General features: G+C 35.7%; 2 long non-coding RNA genes across 2 annotated transcripts; one reads left to right on the forward strand and one right to left on the reverse strand.

Moving 5' to 3' along the window:
- Nucleotides 1–587: 587 nt before the first annotated feature.
- LOC126827357 (uncharacterized) lies at nt 588–17841 on the forward strand. Its single transcript, XR_008788741.1, has 3 exons — nt 588–649; nt 16490–16654; nt 17672–17841. It is a non-coding gene; the product is annotated as an uncharacterized LOC126827357 (long non-coding RNA).
- LOC126827359 (uncharacterized) lies at nt 7242–11467 on the reverse strand. The gene is made up of 3 exons (XR_007682675.2): nt 10551–11467; nt 9305–9500; nt 7242–7649 (listed from the first exon to the last, which is right to left on the reverse strand). It is a non-coding gene; the product is annotated as an uncharacterized LOC126827359 (long non-coding RNA).
- Nucleotides 17842–20586: the final 2745 nt, after the last annotated feature.

The following is a 20586-nucleotide window of genomic DNA, read 5'->3' on the forward strand; positions in this document are numbered from 1 at the left end:
TATATATATATAGTCCATAATAGCAAATATAATAAAGTATAATTGCTACTCGTCTTATTGGCTACGTATTTGTTCTTTATGTCACATAATAAAAGTCTCTGCACAAAGCCTTTTAATAGATTAAAATAATCTCCAGGATTGGTCGGTTAAACCTACTCTAAAGGAGCTAAGTCTCTAACTCAATAATTTCCATAATGTTCAAAATTAAAAACACGAATTAGTATTCAATATTGTTCGATATTCCTAACACAATTGTCATTTTATAATTACTACACGTGTCGTGTACCCTATGGTTTCGGGTGCCATTTTGTAATGAACAAATAAAAACATATCCTACAACACAATGTGGAAGTAATTAGTAATGACTGATTCTCAAACGACAAAATAATAATTTAAAAAAACGTATAGAATGCACTAAGCAGGCGTAAACGACTGCCGTTCAATTCAAACTGTTCACGCATTTCATCGAGCATGATTGAGTAGAAATTACAATATTGTTTTTAAAAATTGAATATAAATCACTTTACAGACATTCATATTACATTAATATGTGCTTATCGAACCACTTTGGTCTATTTCAAGGTTTCCAAAAAAGAAAAAGAAAAAAAACCTGAGCCATACACCCTTTAAGCATAAAGAACGAAGCAAGGTAGGTTCACTTTTTTGGAGAATCAGAACGCCTCTTCACTTCTCGTTTATTGGAACTACATAGAATACAGTTAACAATATCTATTGCAGTTATTAATATATGTTCAATTCTGTGAATACATAATCGATATTAATTTTTCCGGGCCCGGTATTATTATCACAGTCGTCAATTGAATCTTGGCTTATTTTCAACAACGTACTATTATACCCTTTATTTTATGTCACAACAAGATATGCTATAGTTTGTTTTATAGCCAGAGCAACACATATGGCGTCATTTCATAAATAAGGTGACCCAGGTGGATTTCCAAATACCTGTTTTATAAAATAGGAATTTACTTTACTAAACATATGTGAAGTGCAATATGTGATCAGATTATGTGAACAATTTATTACATCTGAAATAAAATTACCCAAACCACCAAAAAAACATACAGAACAATAAACACCCCATAACACGCTTTACAATCTATGCTTTACAATCTACGCTTTACGCTTTACAAAATCTCGAGATTAATGGGGAATTGTAAAGCTAATCGTTTACATGTATACATATAGAAAACCTCTCCATGTCAAAATTTAGATTTCCACCCGATAGGAGTTATACAAGGATGAGTGCTGAGACCGGATCTCTTTAACTTTTATATTAATGACCTTCAACAATAAGTTTGTTGTTTGCAGTTAGTAATGATTTGGATTTTTTTTACAGGTCTTTTTTCGGGAGGGGAAAGGTGGGGGGGGGGGGGCAACTGTGAAGCCCGTTTCCATGCGCGCGTTTTCGCCAGTTACATAAAAAAGGTCCCGTAGCACTTGCATAAGATCGAATTTTTTGCCGGGCACGAAGACTCGTACATGGGAAACAGACCTTATATAAATTATTAATTTGGCGTTTATTTATAAATCATTAATTAGGCATTTGTTTACACGACAAACCCACAATGAACTCTTTAAACGCTCGGATGAACGTTATATTGAATTGATTAAAACATCATCAATATTTCATAATCTAACGTTAACATGGATAAACGAGACTTTATTATGTTTAGCAATTGTACTTGATAATCGGGGGGGGGGGGTGTTGGATGGCCGAACTACGCGCAGGCGAATTATTGAAATAAAACATTAAACCATATGTTAGTCCCGAAATGACCTAGTTTGTGTCGAGTGGAAGTTAAACCCAATCTCTCTCTCTCTCTCTCTCTCTCTCTCTCTCTCTCTCTCTCTCTCTCTTGATAATCGAAAACATGTCAAATGCTCAAACACTTATAACTTCGCGGAGACTAAAGTAATTCTCCTGAAATTGTCAAGATATGTTTTCTTTAATCAATATCTATTTTAAGAGAGATACCAAAACAGTGGGACCTTATGCCTCCGTAAAGTCTTAAAGGGACAATAACACTCTTGCTGGCTTGAAAGCTCCAGAAAATAAATAATATCTCTATCTAAGTACTAGATGTTTAAGTGTCCTACCTGTTGTGTAAATTATCCATTACATCCTATTTTACTTGTCCAGAGGGTTCGATAATATTTTTAAATCGAAGTTTCATTTGAAAAGGTTTACGTTAGACGTTTCAAACCATTATGTTGAATTTTTCAAAATTTTTAAATAAGGTGTGTTAAGATGAAATTTATATCATCAATTAATTGAAATATTCTAAAATAGTACAATTTGTTGACCAGAATAAAGATTGGGATATATTATTCAGTTACAACAAGAGTGGTATTGAGCCTTTAACACTAAAGATAAATTTCGCATATGAGGAAAATGTCCGAAACATGGCAATCTAAACAACAAATTATCGCTTTAGTTTTATCCTATCCGTCTCAAAATCTGAGCTTGCAATATACTGTGTCTTATAAGAGCAGAAAAGGGTTGATTACTTATAGTGGTTATAATCCCTTCTTTTTATAATAAGGAATTTTATCTTGGCGTTGCCATTTGGAGTTTGTACTGTTGTTTGTTTTAACTTTGGGTTAGAGTCAAGCATACATTTTCCCCTAATCTATGATCATACGGGTTCTTATAGTAAACAATCGAGCAGGTAAAATCTCGACAAGAGTTTGGTCAGACAACTGTGAAATGTGGCTAGGGCTTTGGTAGTTACTTCCCTTTAGTATATTACTTCTATTGAATTTCAACGATTACTGCACGCCAATGTGTAGACGGGTTCTCTGTTTTTCGTACAATCTGAGTGTCTAGACGATGTCCTTTATCAGCCCCAACACCCGCCCCTCCGTCCTACCCTACTTACAAGGTGGAACCACGCTAAAAAAACCGGATGAACTTTCTCAGTCAACATGAGGACTGAACACGAGGTTAATGAGCCGGAGCTCTACCCCCTCCATCCCCGCCCCGCCTTCATCCCCTACCATCCGAACGACTAACCGATGTTCCTTATCAGGCCCAACGTAATGCATTACATGTTTACTTGTTATCCGTTGATTCCAAGAGCAACACTTTAATTTGGAGTGGGAATGATCCTGACAAAACAAAAGTTTTTATTCTAAATTGAATATAGAACAGACTATATACTTTTATATTACATTAATGTGAATCGTCTAATTGGTGTTGTGTGTCCTTTTCTTTCATTTTGCATTGACTTGTTTTGTTTTCTTTAGATATCCCCAGGATGTGGTTTATAACTTATATTTTATATATATTAGTTCCTGTCCATTTTTCAGTGCCTTGATCTCGCTAAATTTCTTGCAACATAGACATAGATCCAGCAGAAGCATTTGCAACGAATTTTGCTCGGTATCTCTCGCTAAAGTTTGATACATCTACAATCAAATCTACCTCGTTCTCGTTTGTCTCTATTGAATTATGGGTAGACGAAGTCATCAACATCCGTTCTGTTACGTCATTATTATTATCAGCATCTCGGGAGTGACCATTAACATCTGCAAATTCTTCCTTATTTAGGTCTGTGGCCATGGAATATCTTGAAGGAAGTTCTCGATATTTTATTGGCACTATGTCATACACTGGCCACGATTGCTGGAATTTTCTTAAAGCGGCATTAAACTCAGCTTGGAACTGAACACTGTCCGTATTCAAGGTTGGGTCTGTGCCCTTTCCAGCGAAAACATGGCGAAATATAACAGGCATTAATCCACCGGCAACGGTTGCCAACATTTGATTTGTCGAGGAAATATTATATACATCACCAAAGGTCATTACCACAATGATAAAAAACGACAAAAACAAAATTAGTTTGAAAAACTCCAAAAAGGTACCAAAAATAGTTTTATATAGTGGCCCAGGGCATCCATGGTATTTCATCTCAATAGCATCGAAGAAGAATTTTTCAGAGAAATAAGGCGTGTCTTCTTGATCCAAAAAGACAAGGAACCCAGAGGTCTGCCACTTGATGATTCCATCTCTTACCATAAGATAAATATCAGGTTTTGAATTATCGTCGCACTCAACACGAAACACGGTATTTTCCTGGCATATGGCATCAGTTTTTGCGATGTTTATTATTTTTTCCATTTCTTGATTTAAAATATGATTGGTAATAACTTTGTAAAAGCTAAGATATTTCTTATAGACTTTACCAAAACAATCACGAACGTATAAAAGTAGCAAGAATATAACAGAAATATATCGAACAGTCACGTCAGCATTAATAATAATTCCTATTAATGTGTACACGCCAACTTCCACGAAAAACGATATACATTCCATGGCCAGAAATGTCAAAGACCAAAATGATATGATAACACCTAAAATCACAACGAACTGAAGAAAAAGGTCGGTCTTAGACAAATTCCCCTTCTGCCGAAAATCCTCTTGTTCGCTAAGCTTGTTTAACCGTAGTTTTTCTTTCATTGGTTCATATCTGGCTTTGAAGATCTTGCATCTAATAGTGAAGGACTCTGGACAAAGAAAGATGAATAGCTGTATCAGTAGTCGTAACGTTAGGTTGATTGTTGGGATGAAGTAGAAGATGAACACCACGCTAATTAGAGGAGAGAGGATAATCCAAAAAGGCACCACCAGTATGAACCCAATAATCCCGAAAGTATCGAAAGGAACTAAAGCCAAGTTCATCGCCCAGCTACAAACTCCTAGTTTTGATTTCCCTTTCATATCCCTGAAACAGTCTCTTAATACCATTTTAAATTTTTCTTGAAAGGCTTTCGTCAAAGCCCCATAAACCAGGGAATCTAAGGCTAGGACAATGTAACAGATCAAAAAGATTCCATGAAAGGGTGTCAAGTGAAGGGTAAAACTTCTTTCAAACGGTGTTTTTAATCCCATGCTGTTGGCTACTCCCCTTCTCTGGGTTATATCATCATGCTCAAAGCTGGTGTAGATCACGATTCGCAAGATCCACGGCACGGCCAATAATACTATTTGAATTAATTTCATGAAAGTTCTGAGACATTTATGCCAAGGCACCATTCCAAATCCAGGATTAAGGTTACCGCATATACTTTTATTACAGCACGGTTTAAGAGTTTCGGTGAACCTTATTTTACAGCGACAGAAATTGTTATATAAATAGCGGAAAACACCAACCGGAACGCAATTTTCACGCAACAAACGATGTTGGCTAACAGAGAGTCGGATATCATTCAATTCCACTTCGTATATTTTGTTCAGTTTCATAGTATTTAGCATTGTGTTGAAAAAGTCCATGCTTTGGATTCTATCTAATTTGACAACTTTATTAGCACAATTGAAAGATTCTGGAAATCTAGTGGCGACAACTCTAATTGTTTTCTTTTCTTGGTCTTTCGGGTGGTAGTGATACTCAGTCGCTGTGAATTTCATAAGATATAATTTTTCTGGAATCAACAGAGGACTGAACAAAAGTATCAAAATTTTAATAAAGACTATAAATATAACCAAAACATTCATCCAATCCCCTCGTACAATATCCTTACATATTAATACTCCATCAGGATCATAGTGACAGCAGTTATACACAAAGGCAGCATAACCATTATCATCGCGAACATACATGTTGCAGACGTGTTCCTCTGTTTCGAGGGTTGGTGTTGGCTTAGTTCGATCGACTTCTCTGAAATCATATAAAAGCGTTTCTCGTATGAGAGATGTCGTTTCGTGTACTGATAATGCACCAATACAGCCACCTGGTTCGTCAAACATATCCACTTCCATTGCCTCTACCCCTATCCACATAGCACCAAGAGACAACAGTTCATAATTTCCATCCAGCATCAACAGACTTCTAGCTTGACTTTTCATCGTCCTTACCCAATGACTCAGCCTAAAACTCATAGCACTTTTTGTATTAAGCATTATGTCGGGGTAATCCTCGAATTTAAGATCGTATTCGATCATTTTAACACCAGTCTCTAGTAATCTAACAACCTTATCCCGAACACTTACATCCACTGGATGAATGGTACAGTTGATTGTCTCTGATGATGCTTGATCCGTGGAATTAAGACCAACAGCAATGTTTGATGAAACCAATGCAACGAACCACCCCAATAACATTTGCACCACAATCTTGCGGTACATTTTCGGTCGTGTAACGTATCCAAATAGTGTAATGACAGGAAATAGGATTAGTCAATTGTACATTTAGTAGTTAAAATATCCAAGCCAAACCTTCCTAATGTGGACGTAGTTCATGTAACCCATACATCATAACCCGAAACAAGTGTCAACTGCAAATCCACAGTTTATAAAGCAACTCACATAAAGGAGATTGCCGTTAGTCTTAAAGGTGCACATTTTAACTAAGGTCGATTTCAATCTGTGAAAATGGTGAATCATGGCTAATATACGCAATACCAAATACTTTTTACGGATCCATGCCCAAAATACACACACACACACACACACACACACACACACACACAAAAAAAACCCCTTATTTGAACAATGGTCAACATTCATTCTTTAAATGCGTATTCGAGACTACTCAAGGATCAATGTTTAAATTTTTCGAATCTTTTCACAGTTGTACCTTTGCCAGCTACGCGTTTGATCTGAAGTAGGCCTCTTGAATATTTGCATATTAAACCCTGGAGCGCATTGCAATTCAATATGATTAATATGGTTGTTATCCATGGATTACGAAAGCCCATTACTGTATAATTATTGGGGCATAAAAACGATCCCCCCCCCCCCCGCATTACATATTATATTTTAAAAAATGTATCAATTTCCTAGAACATCCGGTACCACTTATCAGTCAACATGCCAGGGAGTACTGATCCAAACAACTAAAATTTAATATGATCTCCCATAACTGCATTTCACTTTCTCGCTAGAGCATTGCATTTATTTAATTGCTATTTATTATTATCTAGCAGGTGGTGCAAAACCAAAATTAAAATATAAAAAAGTGAATTCTACGTGGCAGTAATAGTCTTTCGTAGTAGACAGCGGCCATTGAAATAAATCATAAATTATAAATCTACTCATCACTTTAAACAAACAAACCATAAACGTTTCGGGTATTATATATCCTGACATTTTTTAAAATGATTTACGATTTTCAATAAAGAGGAGTGTGGGTGGGGTAGTGTGTGTGCGAGAGAGAGAGAGAGAGAGAGAGAGAGAGATGGTGTTTAACGAGCACTTAACATAAACTACGTCATTTCGGGACTAACATATAGTTTAATACAGTACCAAATAATGATTATCTACAATACAAAGTAATTAGTATTTACAATACAAAGTAATTAGTATTTACAATACAAAGTAGTAAATATTTACAATTGAAAAGTACATCTAAAATTTGTTAGCTTTTGTGAAGTCTTTACCGGAGAGCAATAGAAGGCCTCAAATCAATATTTATACCTTTTAGTTTAAAAGTATTATCGTCATTTTTATACATATCGTACACTATAGATTGTCGAAACAATTTAAAAAGCAGTATCTTGCGTTTATAAACGATTTTCACTTTGATTCACAGAAAAAGTTTAAGCGGAACACTATCGGTTGCATATTTTCAGGTGTTAACATCATGAGGCGGGTATCATCGTAGGTACCAAGAGCAGGAACACAACCAATCCTAAAATAAAACATATTTAAAATACAGATGTGACGTCACCCTTTGATGTTGGCGTACCATTATTTCAAATAATGGTACGGGCCACTTGCCAAGCGTACATTATTTACACTAGTTGAACTTTTGGACCCGCGTGACGTATTTCATTACCAAAGCACGTGCGAGTGTCTGTAGTCTGTAATTTGCCTCAATGAGCAACCTTTTGGTTGGAATTCCAGCGCTATATAAGATTATTATTTTTATTATTATTAAACAATTATATTATCCATTTCTGTAGCATTACATGATGTCCTATTTAAACATGCATTATGCAAGAGCTAAATCTGCCTATTGCAGGTCTTTCTTTAGGCCTGAAATGTTATCTAAAGTATTAATTAGACATTAATTAACTGATCCAGGCCATAATCAACTCTCGATGGCATCAGATTTCTCCGATATTAAATAGATTAGAATGGTTCAGCGATACTTCGATTTACTCAAATATGGAGGACCGAGACTTAGCTTCGATCAACCAGTACGGTGGTTGAAATTATTGCACACGTCTGTCAAACCTTCAAAGGCTCGCAATAGAGTAATTTGAATGGAATTTTCAAATTATTCATTTTATACCATCTACTTTCGAACTATTATAGCAAGAGTGGCTAGTTCTTTATCTAAATCTTACATAATGTATCTTTAATAAAACTTATTAACGAATTTGAAACCAATATGGTCGAGGCCATAATATTGTTACGAGCGTTCTTTTTAAGCTTCATAGAATTTTCTTAATGAAAAAGTCGAACCGTCGCAGATTCTTTTGATTTTATTCATTCATTATTTAGAATCAAAATATAAAACATCAGCTGTGAGGTTATGACGGTAACTGTCTGTCAACGTTTATAAACAAATCACTTTATTCTTTGGATTTCACATTATAACCTATCCTTCTCATTTCACAATCAATGAAGCGAAAACTGACCAATCAAAGTAGCTATAATGGAAACCAGTGATTACGTTTCTAGTGTAAGGAAAGATTTGTAATATAAGAATCTTCAATGAAAAAAAATGGAATTAAACAGTTAGAAGGTTTAATGGATCCATGTGATTTAAAGCGTCGACACATGGATCCAAAATTTTCACAGTCTACAACAGAATACAATACAGAACAGCTGTATTCATCCGCAAAAAAAAATAGTACCTAAAATTCATGTACATTATGTAGGTTTAAACGTCAAATGAGGTCAAATGAATAGAGACGTCTTTAATATATACTAAATATTCGTATCATCCCAAATCGACAATAAAACAGTGAGAAAAAGTAATGGCAATCTAATTAACATAAAATTTACGACATAATGGATTCTTCAATGTTTTGATGGTGATCATGAAGAAAATAGGCCTACATCTGTTCTCAGGAATCCGATAAGATTTTCAAAAAAAAGATCCGTAGAATTATAGATTGTTATTCCACAAAGTCGAAAGGTATGTTAGATTTTTCATTCAGTCAAGTTAGAGCGAGTTTATTATCGTACTTTGAGCTCCAAACCCGATAGAAATAAAGGCGGAAGTGGCCATAATAGTTTTAGAGATCACTACGTGATGGCGCTCCTGCGTCGCGACAAACGGGGCCGATTTGTCTAGCCAACAATGTTACGTTATACACTAGCCAATCATCTTACCTGTTAAATAAATCCCAAATAAACTGGACGTAAAGGATGCAAGGTAACACATGTTGGCGTCTGAATAACGACCATTTGTTAATAGAAGCTTTGCTCGTCTATTGGTCAGCCAGGCTACCATACCAAATACGGGATTGAAGATACAAGCAACAAAGGCTAATATTTTGTAATCCGGTGGTCGCAGTCTTACTTGTATCTGAAATTGGAAATGGTTATCAATCGTTTAGGAACAGAACAGTTAATACATTTTTTTATTGCTTTTTGAGAATTTCAACATCGAGTCTTTACCCGAAACGCAAGCAAACAACATAAAATGGACTTTACTGCACCACTGGGCTAATAAAGACGGCGCAACGAAACGAAAAAAAAAATGGTTTGGCTCTTTCTGTAGGCTTTTTAATGACTTTTTAAGAGGCTGGCAGCTGGGAGCGAGTCAGTACAGTAAAATTTCACAGACATTGCAAGAATTTTAAACAACAAATATCAAATGATGTCAAGGGATCCGGGCACTCGGCAAACCTCGGCAGATTCCGTTACTCTACATCTAGCCTCGGCTGTATGACGGTAAGAGATATGTACCTACGCCTATACAATTGCGATGCGGCACCGGTTTACTTATGAGGAAAACTTGCCGCTTTTAAAAAGAAGTTATCAAAATTGCGTCTTTCGAAGCGTGTGTAGAATTTTCAGTGCAAAGTTGCCCTTGTTTGAAGAATAAACATGACAGAAAACAGCTCCAGAGTTTGAAATATTTGTATGATAAAACATTCCTCAAAGGCGTCGTCATGGGCAGCGCCGTTGGTTATTTGAAAGTAGTTCCAGTGGCAGACTTCGTCATACAGCCGAGGCTAGATTTAGGGTACTGGAATCTGCTGAGGGTTGCGGAATGGGGATCCAGGGACCAGTCGAAAGCGTCAACTGTGGTGTATAGCCCCTGTCCTATAATGATACAGACACAAGCTAAAACGTCACGCGACCGGTCTATAGTGATACAGACTTTACTTACAAGGAAAAAGAAAACAAAACAAAGCACCACAAGCTAAAACGTCATGCGACCGGTCTTGACGTCATGAGTTAGAACGTCAATTTTGTTTTTAAACAATAATAATGGCAATAATCCGGTTAAAAGTTTGAAAAACGCTAAAACTAAAAATTAATAAAGTGTAGGTAGCTTATACTAATTACGAATAAATGTATTTTATAGAAAAAAAAGATCTACATCGTATTTGATAGAACAAAATTCCACCTGTCCATTGTCATCTGATTGAGAGTCATCATCTTCGTTAATTAACATTTCCATCAATGTATCACCCATTGTGTCTGTCAAACTATGCTATCTGCTGCAAATGGTATTCCAAATAATAAAATGTCTACTTGTGGTATCGTCTATGAGAGCTTGGAGGGCTTTCCGGCTTCAGCCTAGCTCTAACTGTCTGGCTTGTAACCGAATTCACTAACTCAATAAAGAACTGGTTTCATAGTACGGTCATTAGAAACTGAATTTATTGCTCGGTCATGTAAATGCACCCCGAAAATTATATTAAATACCAATCCGAATTCACTAACTAAATGTGGAATCCTGTAAACTCTGTTAGAATAGGAAGCAACCTGGTTCTTCAATTCAATTCGATCTACCTGGCACAAACCTGACAAATTCACTGCTATAACCTATTTTCAATTTAATTTATTCAACATATTGTCAAACGAAACTTCCCGGAACCAACCCGACAAATATCGGCTTAATTCTTTTTACGCAATTACAGTTTTCGTTTCTTCAGTGATGTCGCTTTGATCGGTATGAAGTATTCATTGTAAACTCGGTTCAACCGCTTTCTGTTTGCAGCTAAGTATCCCTTGTAAAATCCGGTCAACCACTTTTATCCGTATGAAACGAAGTATCTCTTGTAAAATCCGGCAACCGCTTTTATCTGTATGAAGTATCCCTTGTAAAATCCGAAAATCCGTTCAACGCTTCTGTTTGCAATGGAGTACCCCTTGTAAAATCCGTTTAACCGCTTTTAACTGTATGAAGTATCCCCAGTAAAATCCGTTCAACAAAATACAAACCAATATGAACACGTCCACTGTTTTAGTTGCTATAATATTTTCATCTCTAGTACTTATAGTTTATTAGGCTCGTATGCACCTGGTTGGGTCACGTTAGTTGTGCACCCAATTTGCTGTTTGACTCAAAATATGATATATAATATTACATTTATTTACACTGTTATGATAGAAGATAGAAAAAACAATTGTAAAACGCTTGATGGAAGATACAAACACCCATTGTATAACATTTACAATCGTATCATCCTAATCTCCTCAAATATCACATTATATTATACATATAAATATAAATATATATATACTTGGATTTTATTACGCCATTAGGTTAAAATGACATTTTATTGGGAATAAAATATTATTGGTTGTGTGTATCGACTGTCAGGAGAGAGAGAGAGAGAGAGAGAGAGAGAGAGAGAGAGAGATGAAATGAAATGGGGTTTAACGTCCTACTGTTCTGCTCCTAAACTGGGCTAATGAAGACGGTCATACGCCATACAGTGTGCTATGAGGGGAATTTTGCCCCGGCAGCGGCACTACGGCCTACTCTTATATCGAATTCCAACTGCCAAGTAATCTTTTACGTGCACGCCAATGTGTACACGGGGGGTCTTTAGCAGTGGGAGAAAACTGTTGAAACCAGAGAAAACCCACGAAACTGGACAAGCGAGCCCACCCCTTGTCACTCACGTACAAGCGGAAAATCGAAACCACGCAACTTGACTCAATGACAGACCTTATAATTTCACGCGCACGCGTTAAATCACTAAACCATCCATTGGCGGGTCTAAACTTGATTGTTGTCTTTAGATCAGTTTATGGTCATTAACTCGGTTGCGACCAATTAAAACGAGATTATTTTGTATGGGCTTAGCACGCCCGCCTTCACCAACCCCTTGCCTGGAATGATCCATTAACAAATCTCATAAAGAGTCTATTTGTAATTATGGAAAATGGCACACAGACAGACACAAGTATTTCCATAACAACAAAACACATGCTTATGGAAAACAGCTGTTTAGAATGGAATGATCAAACGTGTTTTAACTGATGTTAAAGTAGCTAAGTCTCTTATTCAGTATCATCCAAAGTCTTTTACTTTGAAAACACAAATTTTTGTCAATTCAAATCAACATTGATGTTGTGATCTTACCGGGAAAATATGGGCTTCTGATATCCAATATTTAAGACAAAATAGACATTTTACCATTGGTACACGAATCTTGTACCATAATGTGTTTTAGCACCATTTGTAACAAGGGACTTGAAGTGCAAGGCTAGACATATTCCACAAGTCATGCCAAACGGTGACAAGCCATAATCTTATCTGGAGAGCATGCGCAGTAAATACTAACGGTGTAGACTGGCAAAACCAGACGCTAGAGATTGCCATTCGATTGAGACATCTGGCGCATTTCGCCGAACATAACTGATTAGAAATTACAGTAAAACAGAAACAATTGAATGCAAATCAGTTTATATATATTCATATTACATTATTATATGCGTTGCGACCCATTTGTGTCAATTTCTAGGTCCCATATATTAGCGATTTAGCTAATACAACTGATCTATGGTCAGAAATTTGGACTGCTGAACTACATGGCTATAATATATTAGTTTTAAAAATTCTAAATTTGATTACCCCCCGTCTCTCTCTCTCTCTCTCTCTCTCTCTCTCTCTCTCAGGCACACCCATACCCTCACTCCCGCACACCCCCACACACACTACCGTCTTCTTCCTGTTTCAAGATGCCATCATGGTAGCCCGTATTACTAGTTCTGATATATACTACGAGTATTGATTGCCGTACATTATGACGTTTAGAAACTTACAAGATACCGTGTACTTTTCTCTCACGGGGACTTAGTGTCCGTCTCATACAGACAGATGAACTTCTAGTAAAATGACGAAAGTTCTTTGGTTTTCGCTAACTTTATTTCTGATCTGGTTTGCTGACTGCAACGACATTAACTGGTATAGAGTGCAAAGCATGGATAATAAAATGACTTATCCGAATACAGAACTTGAAACAATCAATTGTCATAAAATTAAATGCGCAAAAAAATGTTTCGAAAATTTGAACTGTATGTCGTTTTTCTATGATATCAACACGAAGATGTGCTATCTACACAGATACGTTTATAACGTTACGTCTCCGACTCAGATCTCAAGCACGACTTATTACGTTTCTCCATCAAGAGGTAAGTTAATTTTTTTAGTCAACTGTAAAATTATTTTATTAAAGAAAACTATATTATGTATATGGATGTCAGTCAGAAGTTATTCCGGTATATAATATATAATGCACGGGTAGCAGAGAGTCAGACCCAGTTAGTAACACGCTGACCCGCTGACAAAGGGGCGTGGGGGGCTAGAGTTCGCTCCCGGTGTTACTGGTCGATATGCAGTTTTGATTTTGCTCTAGAATTTTTATCTCTATCTTGAATATTTATTGAACTGTGTGTTATACTAACCCTGATTTTTTTCTTCTTATTATAGAACGGTAGGCTATATTATTTTCGGTAAATATTTAGAACACGTCACTATTACAGTCTTTCCCTGATGAGGTACACTGTTAGAAATTTATGTAATATTACAGTAGTACAAGTAGTTTTTGTACCTTAATTATCGGTATATTCTCCACAATATAGTAGTTTTACCATGTCTGGCGTATTTTTACGGAGTTTCGTGTATGTTTACAGAGTTTCGTGTCTTCTTTTTAGAATAGACAGTGATGAAATCAAAGACACATTCAAAATTAGTAAAAATACATTTTTACATATATAATATTTCCAAAATGAACTGAAAATAAACAAGCAAGCATGTAATTTTACAGATCTTACATTTATTTACAATATTTTGTAAATTTACTTTTAGGTTAGAAATATAAATAAAATTACAGCAGTTCTCACTATAAGAGTTAAAAAGTAGATAATGGAAATGAAATATGCTGAAAATTTCTGTCAAATTGATCCACTCTGAACCGAGATATTAAAGACTGAATGTTAGGACTAGCCTCGATCATCATTACTAAAGTCAGTACGATAAAAAAATATAGTCTTGATTATCCATTTTTGAATTCAATCATTAATGAGCGTTGAGCCACAGATCGGACTCAAATCCAGTGAAAATCCAAAACATAAAATGGCATCGAGAGTTGATTATTGTCTTTTCATGTTATAAATGTCTAATTAATAATTTAGATAACATTTCAGGCCTAAAGAAAGACCTGCAATAGACAGATTTAGCTCTTGCATAATGTATGTTTAACTTATTGGTAGTTATCGCATTCGGTAAATTCATTGTCTCTTAGCATGCATTTTAGAGATTTTACGTTTGTTCACATTATTTTGTAAACTTTCAGGTGAGAAATATAAGTAAATTTACAGCAATTAAATTATTTGTTTTTACCATAAAATGTTCGGAATGTTTACCCAAATGATGTATATTTACCATGTTTCATTCTTTTTTACAATAAAGTTTGATGAAACCAAAGGCACATTAAACCCCGGTAAAAATACATGCGTAATATTTCAATATTGAACTGAAAATAGAAAAGCCAGCAGGTAATTTTACAGATTTACGTTTATTCGCATTATTTTGTAAATTTACTTATTGGTAAATTTACTGTCTCTTATTTTATTTTATCATAGCAACGAACCATTCCTAATAATTATCTTCTCATAGTATTCATTCTATTTTATTAACCATAATATGGACAATCACATTTTGTGAAATTTGGTATATTGCATGTTATATATATCTAATTTCCTTTATTTATACGATCTACAACGTGTATTAGTATTCATCGTACGTTAATCAGATTGTAAGTATGTTCATAAACGTATAAAAATATGTTTTGACTCTTTGGCAATAAGTTGAATTATCTCGTAATCAAGCTCACTTGAAGACGGTTAATTACACCGATAGGCCAGTGTTAGCTGGAGTGTCTCTAGAGCAGAGTTTCAATGCAATAGACAATACCGCCAGCTTACATCTGAGAGCCTGGAACCGCCGCGATCATTCAGCGGCGGTTTCGACTTATGTTACCTAATGGCTCACAGGAGTAGTCTTACGTTTACAGTACGCAAGAACAAGCCGAGTGTTAAATGCCTCTTACTCAATTGAGGTTTTATTTCTCTTACGGTGAAATTGTTGTTTAACTAAAAAAGGGTGGGGGGGGTTTGTAAAACGGAAGTTAAAATCATTGTGGTTTTTTTTAACATTTGTCTGTAATTTTTCATTTACTGCTTTTAAATTTACATTTACTGTGTTGCTGTGAATTTACAGTCCAAAGTTAAAAAACAAACTCATGTTATTTTCCATTTACTGTTTTTAGGTAAATTTACTCACAAAGTCAAATTACAGAAACCCTGTAATATTACAGCTGAATGTTTATTACAGGAATTTACAGGAAACTTTTGCTGCTAATAATTTTCATGTAAATTTACCAGATTTTTTCTAACAGTGTAAGACTAAGACACTTTGCTGTAGTCGTGTCTTATCCAAACACGAAACATGTCTGTATTATTAAGCCACTAATCTATCACTATAATTCCGATCCAAGAATATCATCTTTGCTGTGCATTGGGTGGTATGTAATACAATTTACATATAGTTCAAAATATAGCAAGAGATATGTACGACTGTGTGTTGTCTACATTGTTTTACAGATGATATACGAGCCGAGCTGTATGCACGATCACTCCTTTTCAAGTTTGTAACTTTAATGCAAAGTTATAATGTTGTTCAACATTTTCGATTTTTCTCATTCTAGAATTATTGAACTCTAGTGTTTTCTCATTCTAGAATTACTGATTTTTTTCTCATTCTAGAATTACTGATTTTGTTTTAATAATGCTATAATTATTGAACTGTTTGTTTTAATAATGCTATAATTATTGAACTGTTTGTTTTCTCATTCTATAATTATTGAATTGTAGTTTTCCTCATTCTATAATTACTGATTCCTTTCTCATCCTAGAATTGCTGAACTGTAGTTTTTTCTCATTCTAGAATTATTGATTGTTTGAACTGTGTGTTTTTTCAATTGAACGGCATGCCCTTTTCTTTATTTATGACTATTTCATCGATTGCTCTGTTTATTATTCTTTCAGTATGTCCGAATACCTACACATTGGAATCGGGTTTCTGTTTTCGGGTTTATTGGATCGAAAAAAACTTTTACGATGCTAGAAACTTTTGTCAGGCGGATGGTGGAGACCTGGTTAGTTTTGATAGTCAAGAAAAGACTGATATCATCATACAATATCTCATCCCAAGTGAGTGTTGCTTACTCCTATTTTGAACAATAAAAAAGTAAGAAAAGTAAACGATTAACAAACAACAATTTATATACATTACAAGTATTGTATTTTGTTTTGAAAGAACGAATTCGGCTAAACCGCGTATCCATGGATAACCAAATGGTGTGCGTATTGTCTCAGTATTCGTGGTAGTGGTTATTTTCGCATTTTTACTGCAAAATCAAAATGATGTCTGTTCATTTTGTAGGCCAAGTTTAAACTATTTTAAGTGCTTGGTAGCATTACCCTTTGATCAGATATCGTGAAAGGACAGAGAAAATCGATTTGAAAAAGGGTGACAAATAACGAAAACGGGTGCCGAATTTTCTCGCTCCCTCGACCCTTTCGCAAATGACCCTCTCCCCCTTCAAATAAATTCTTACTAGGTCTAATGGGCTTTCTTAAAATTACGAAGAGGACATCACCATCACAAATTTAAATTTTATTATGAACAGTTCATAGTTCGTGTTTTAATTATGGATAGTTTATAGTTTGTGTTTTAATTATGGATAGTTTACAATTTATGTTTTATTATTGGCAGGTTACAGTTTGTATTTTAATTATGGATAGTTTCTAGTTTGTGTTTTAATTATGGATAGTTTATAATTTATGTTTTAATTATCGATAGTTTCCAGTTTATGTTTTAATTATGGATAGTTTTTAATTTGTGTTTTATTATTGGCAGGTTACAGCTTGTATTTTAATTATGGATAATTTATAGTTTCATGGATAGTTTACAATTTATGTTTTGATTAAGGATAGTTTACAGTTATGGTGGTTTATCTATTGAATGATCATAGGATATGTGCATGTATAGGTTGCGATCTGAATTTTGAAATTATCAATTGAATCATAAGTATTCATTAATTAATGATAGATTATCTTTTCATTATTAATGGTTGATTTTTTTTATTGTTAATGATCGATATTTTTATTATTAATGATCTATTTTTTTTTTATTATAATTGGTCGATTTTTTTCAATTTTTTTCAGCTGAAAGATATGTGTTTGGTATGTTTAACATACAAAGTGATAAAAGTTTTGATCTGGTAGATGGAAGAACAAGTGCCGATTTCACGTTTAGGTACTGGAAACCGAATCGTCCGGATGGTCCATTTAATATACCATTATGTGGAAGTTTCAATCACAATTCAAATGGCTACTACTGGACAGATAGTGACTGTAATTTTGAACGCAATATCATTTGTGAAGTAAAATAGAATATTTCATAGAATCATATTGCCGTTCAATGCTCAGTTGAGGTAAAAAAAAAATAAAATAAAAATATTGTTGTTTTTACTGTCACGATTTCGTGCAATGATTTCTTTTACCAGTATAAATGAACTGCATTGCTAAAAATGCACGATAATACATGCATATAAACATAAACATTAAAAGTTTGTTAACATATTAAGTTATAAAATTAATTATCAAAAATAAATTCAATAAACCCCATTTTTTTCATTCATTCATTCATTTATCTTTGTTAACTTTTGACGAAAAATTCTTACCTCATCTAGAACTAATGGGATCATAATAAATGTTAAAGATTTGCCAAATACAGTTGGCAAGAGGCCCATTACATCCGATTTTTGAACAATGTAGTCGAGTTCGATAATCAACTGCTGTTCACGTTTGAGCGTAAAATAAATATCCATCATCCGCAACATGCAGTCTACGATTGCTTCGGACATTTTTTCCCCAAGCTAAAGTCATTAGCATATAGCTATGGTCATGAAGGCCATATATGGAAAGTGACGTATGATCACGTGAGATGGAATGCGCATACTGTTTCTGACATAGCGGACATTTTAACTTCAGTAGTCAAGAAATTTCGCGTAGCAGTTGGGTTTCATCAAATCATCTAATTATGCGGTAAGACTTCACCTTTATTAATGGGAATTGGTTTATTATATGTTAAGCTATGTGCAGTACAGTTCTGGGTCAGTTTATGTGTAAATTAAGGGAGCTATAGGCCAGTAAGGTAGGACGAGTCACTACTGTGGCTGGAGTAAGGCGGAATACATCAGTAGTGGGACCATTTCTATGTATGGCGTATGTCCGTCTTCATTAGCCCAGTCGGACCAGAACAGAAGCACGTTAAACCCCATTTCATTTCAATTTCATTTCATCTTCGAAGATTGTCCTTTTACAAAAACAGAATGCTAGTAGGATTTATCTTTGCTTCTGTTAGGTTCCTAAAACCTTCTTTGACTTAGTGCGCTTGCTATATTTCTATAATATTTGGTATGAAGTAGTCTCCATAATCAACCGCTTTCAAATAAACGGTAGTTTTTGGTATGAAATAGTCTCGATAACCTAGGCCCGTAGCCTAGAATTTGCACATAAAATGACCGGTTGGGGCGCTGAATTGTCATTCCCCATTGCCCTATATTATATGGATACTTTAAAATAAATATGACTTATTAAATACAATCTGCCATGATAAATACTCTTCAAAAAAGTAGGGGATATTGAAATGCAAATACCCATGCCAGTTGTGATATGATAAATAGTCATGGACACTTGACATGCTTTGAGAGCATGTTCACAGATGAAGAACTTATCGCCCCAACATGACCACTGAGCTGTCCGTGCGACACGTAATAACGCCATACACGTGTGTGTGTGTGTGTGGGGGGGGGGGGGGCATTGTAAATTTTGACACTTCAAGGAGGGGTTGATGCAAACTGCCGTGTGCTGGTTTATCCTATCCATGTTTGCTTTTCTATCGGTTTTTGCATAAGATTTACTGTTTAGCATATCTTTGCTTTGGTGTGTTACGTTCAATTTGCAATGAGACGTCTTCAACATGATGAACGTCTACGTGCTATTGGCATGCTTCAAATGGGTTCTACACAGCGAGCAGTAGCCAACATGCTTAATGTGTCACAGTCTGTGATCAGCAGACTGTGGAACCGGTACCAACAAACACACAATGTTGATGATAGACCTCGTTCAGGTCGTCCTACACAAGCCCAGGATCGATATATTCGTACACAGGTCCTGCGAAATCAAGGACAAACGGCCAATCAGTTTTCTGTGAACTTGTACCAAGTTACAGGAGTTCGAGTTACACCCCAAACGATTAGAAATCAGCTAAACGAAGCCCGTTTGCATGCGCGGCGACCGCGTGTTGTGCCCCCATTAACTCGCCAACACATGGCAAACAGGCGTCAATGGTGTAGGCAGCGTAGAAATTGGGGTAATCGTCGATGGGCGCGTTTAATGTTCTCAGATGAGTCCAGATTTACTCTTTATTTCACCGATATGCGCGCTCGCGTTTGGAGGCGTGTAAATGAGCGTTATGCTAACGTTAACATTAGACAGCATGGCAGATTCGGGCGTGGGTCTGTTATGGTGTGGGGAGGAATCACTATGACTGGCAGAATGGACTTGCATATTGTTCAAGGAAGGGTCACTGGTGTATACTACCGTGTATCACATCCTGGCACCGATAGTTCTGCCCTTTGCTCAACGTGCAGGTCGACGTTACATCTTTCAAGATGATAATGTCCGTGCCCACCGCGCTCGTGTCGTGAATGACTACCTCCAGCGTCACCATATTGTCCATATGCCTTGGCCAGCCATGAGGCCTGACCTTTCCCCTATAGAGCATGTCTGGGACATGATCGGCAGACGTGTTCGTCGACGTCAATGTCAATCGACAACACTACAAGAATGGGTCCTGGCATTGCAAGAGGAGTGGGTCAGATTGTCCCAAATCGTGATTAGACGGTTGATTAGGAGGATGCCACGACGAATTGCTGAATGTCTGAGGATTGGTGGAGCAATTACTCATCATTTAGACAAAAATCAAAAACTTCCATTTTCACTTTTGACAGTGTATCTCTTTGCGAGTGTAATGGGTCCGTCATTATCAAGACAAAAATCAAAAACGTCCATTT

The sequence above is a fragment of the Patella vulgata genome, chromosome 7 (assembly GCF_932274485.2).
Source record: "Patella vulgata chromosome 7, xgPatVulg1.2, whole genome shotgun sequence".
NCBI classification, from domain to species: Eukaryota; Metazoa; Mollusca; class Gastropoda; family Patellidae; genus Patella; species Patella vulgata.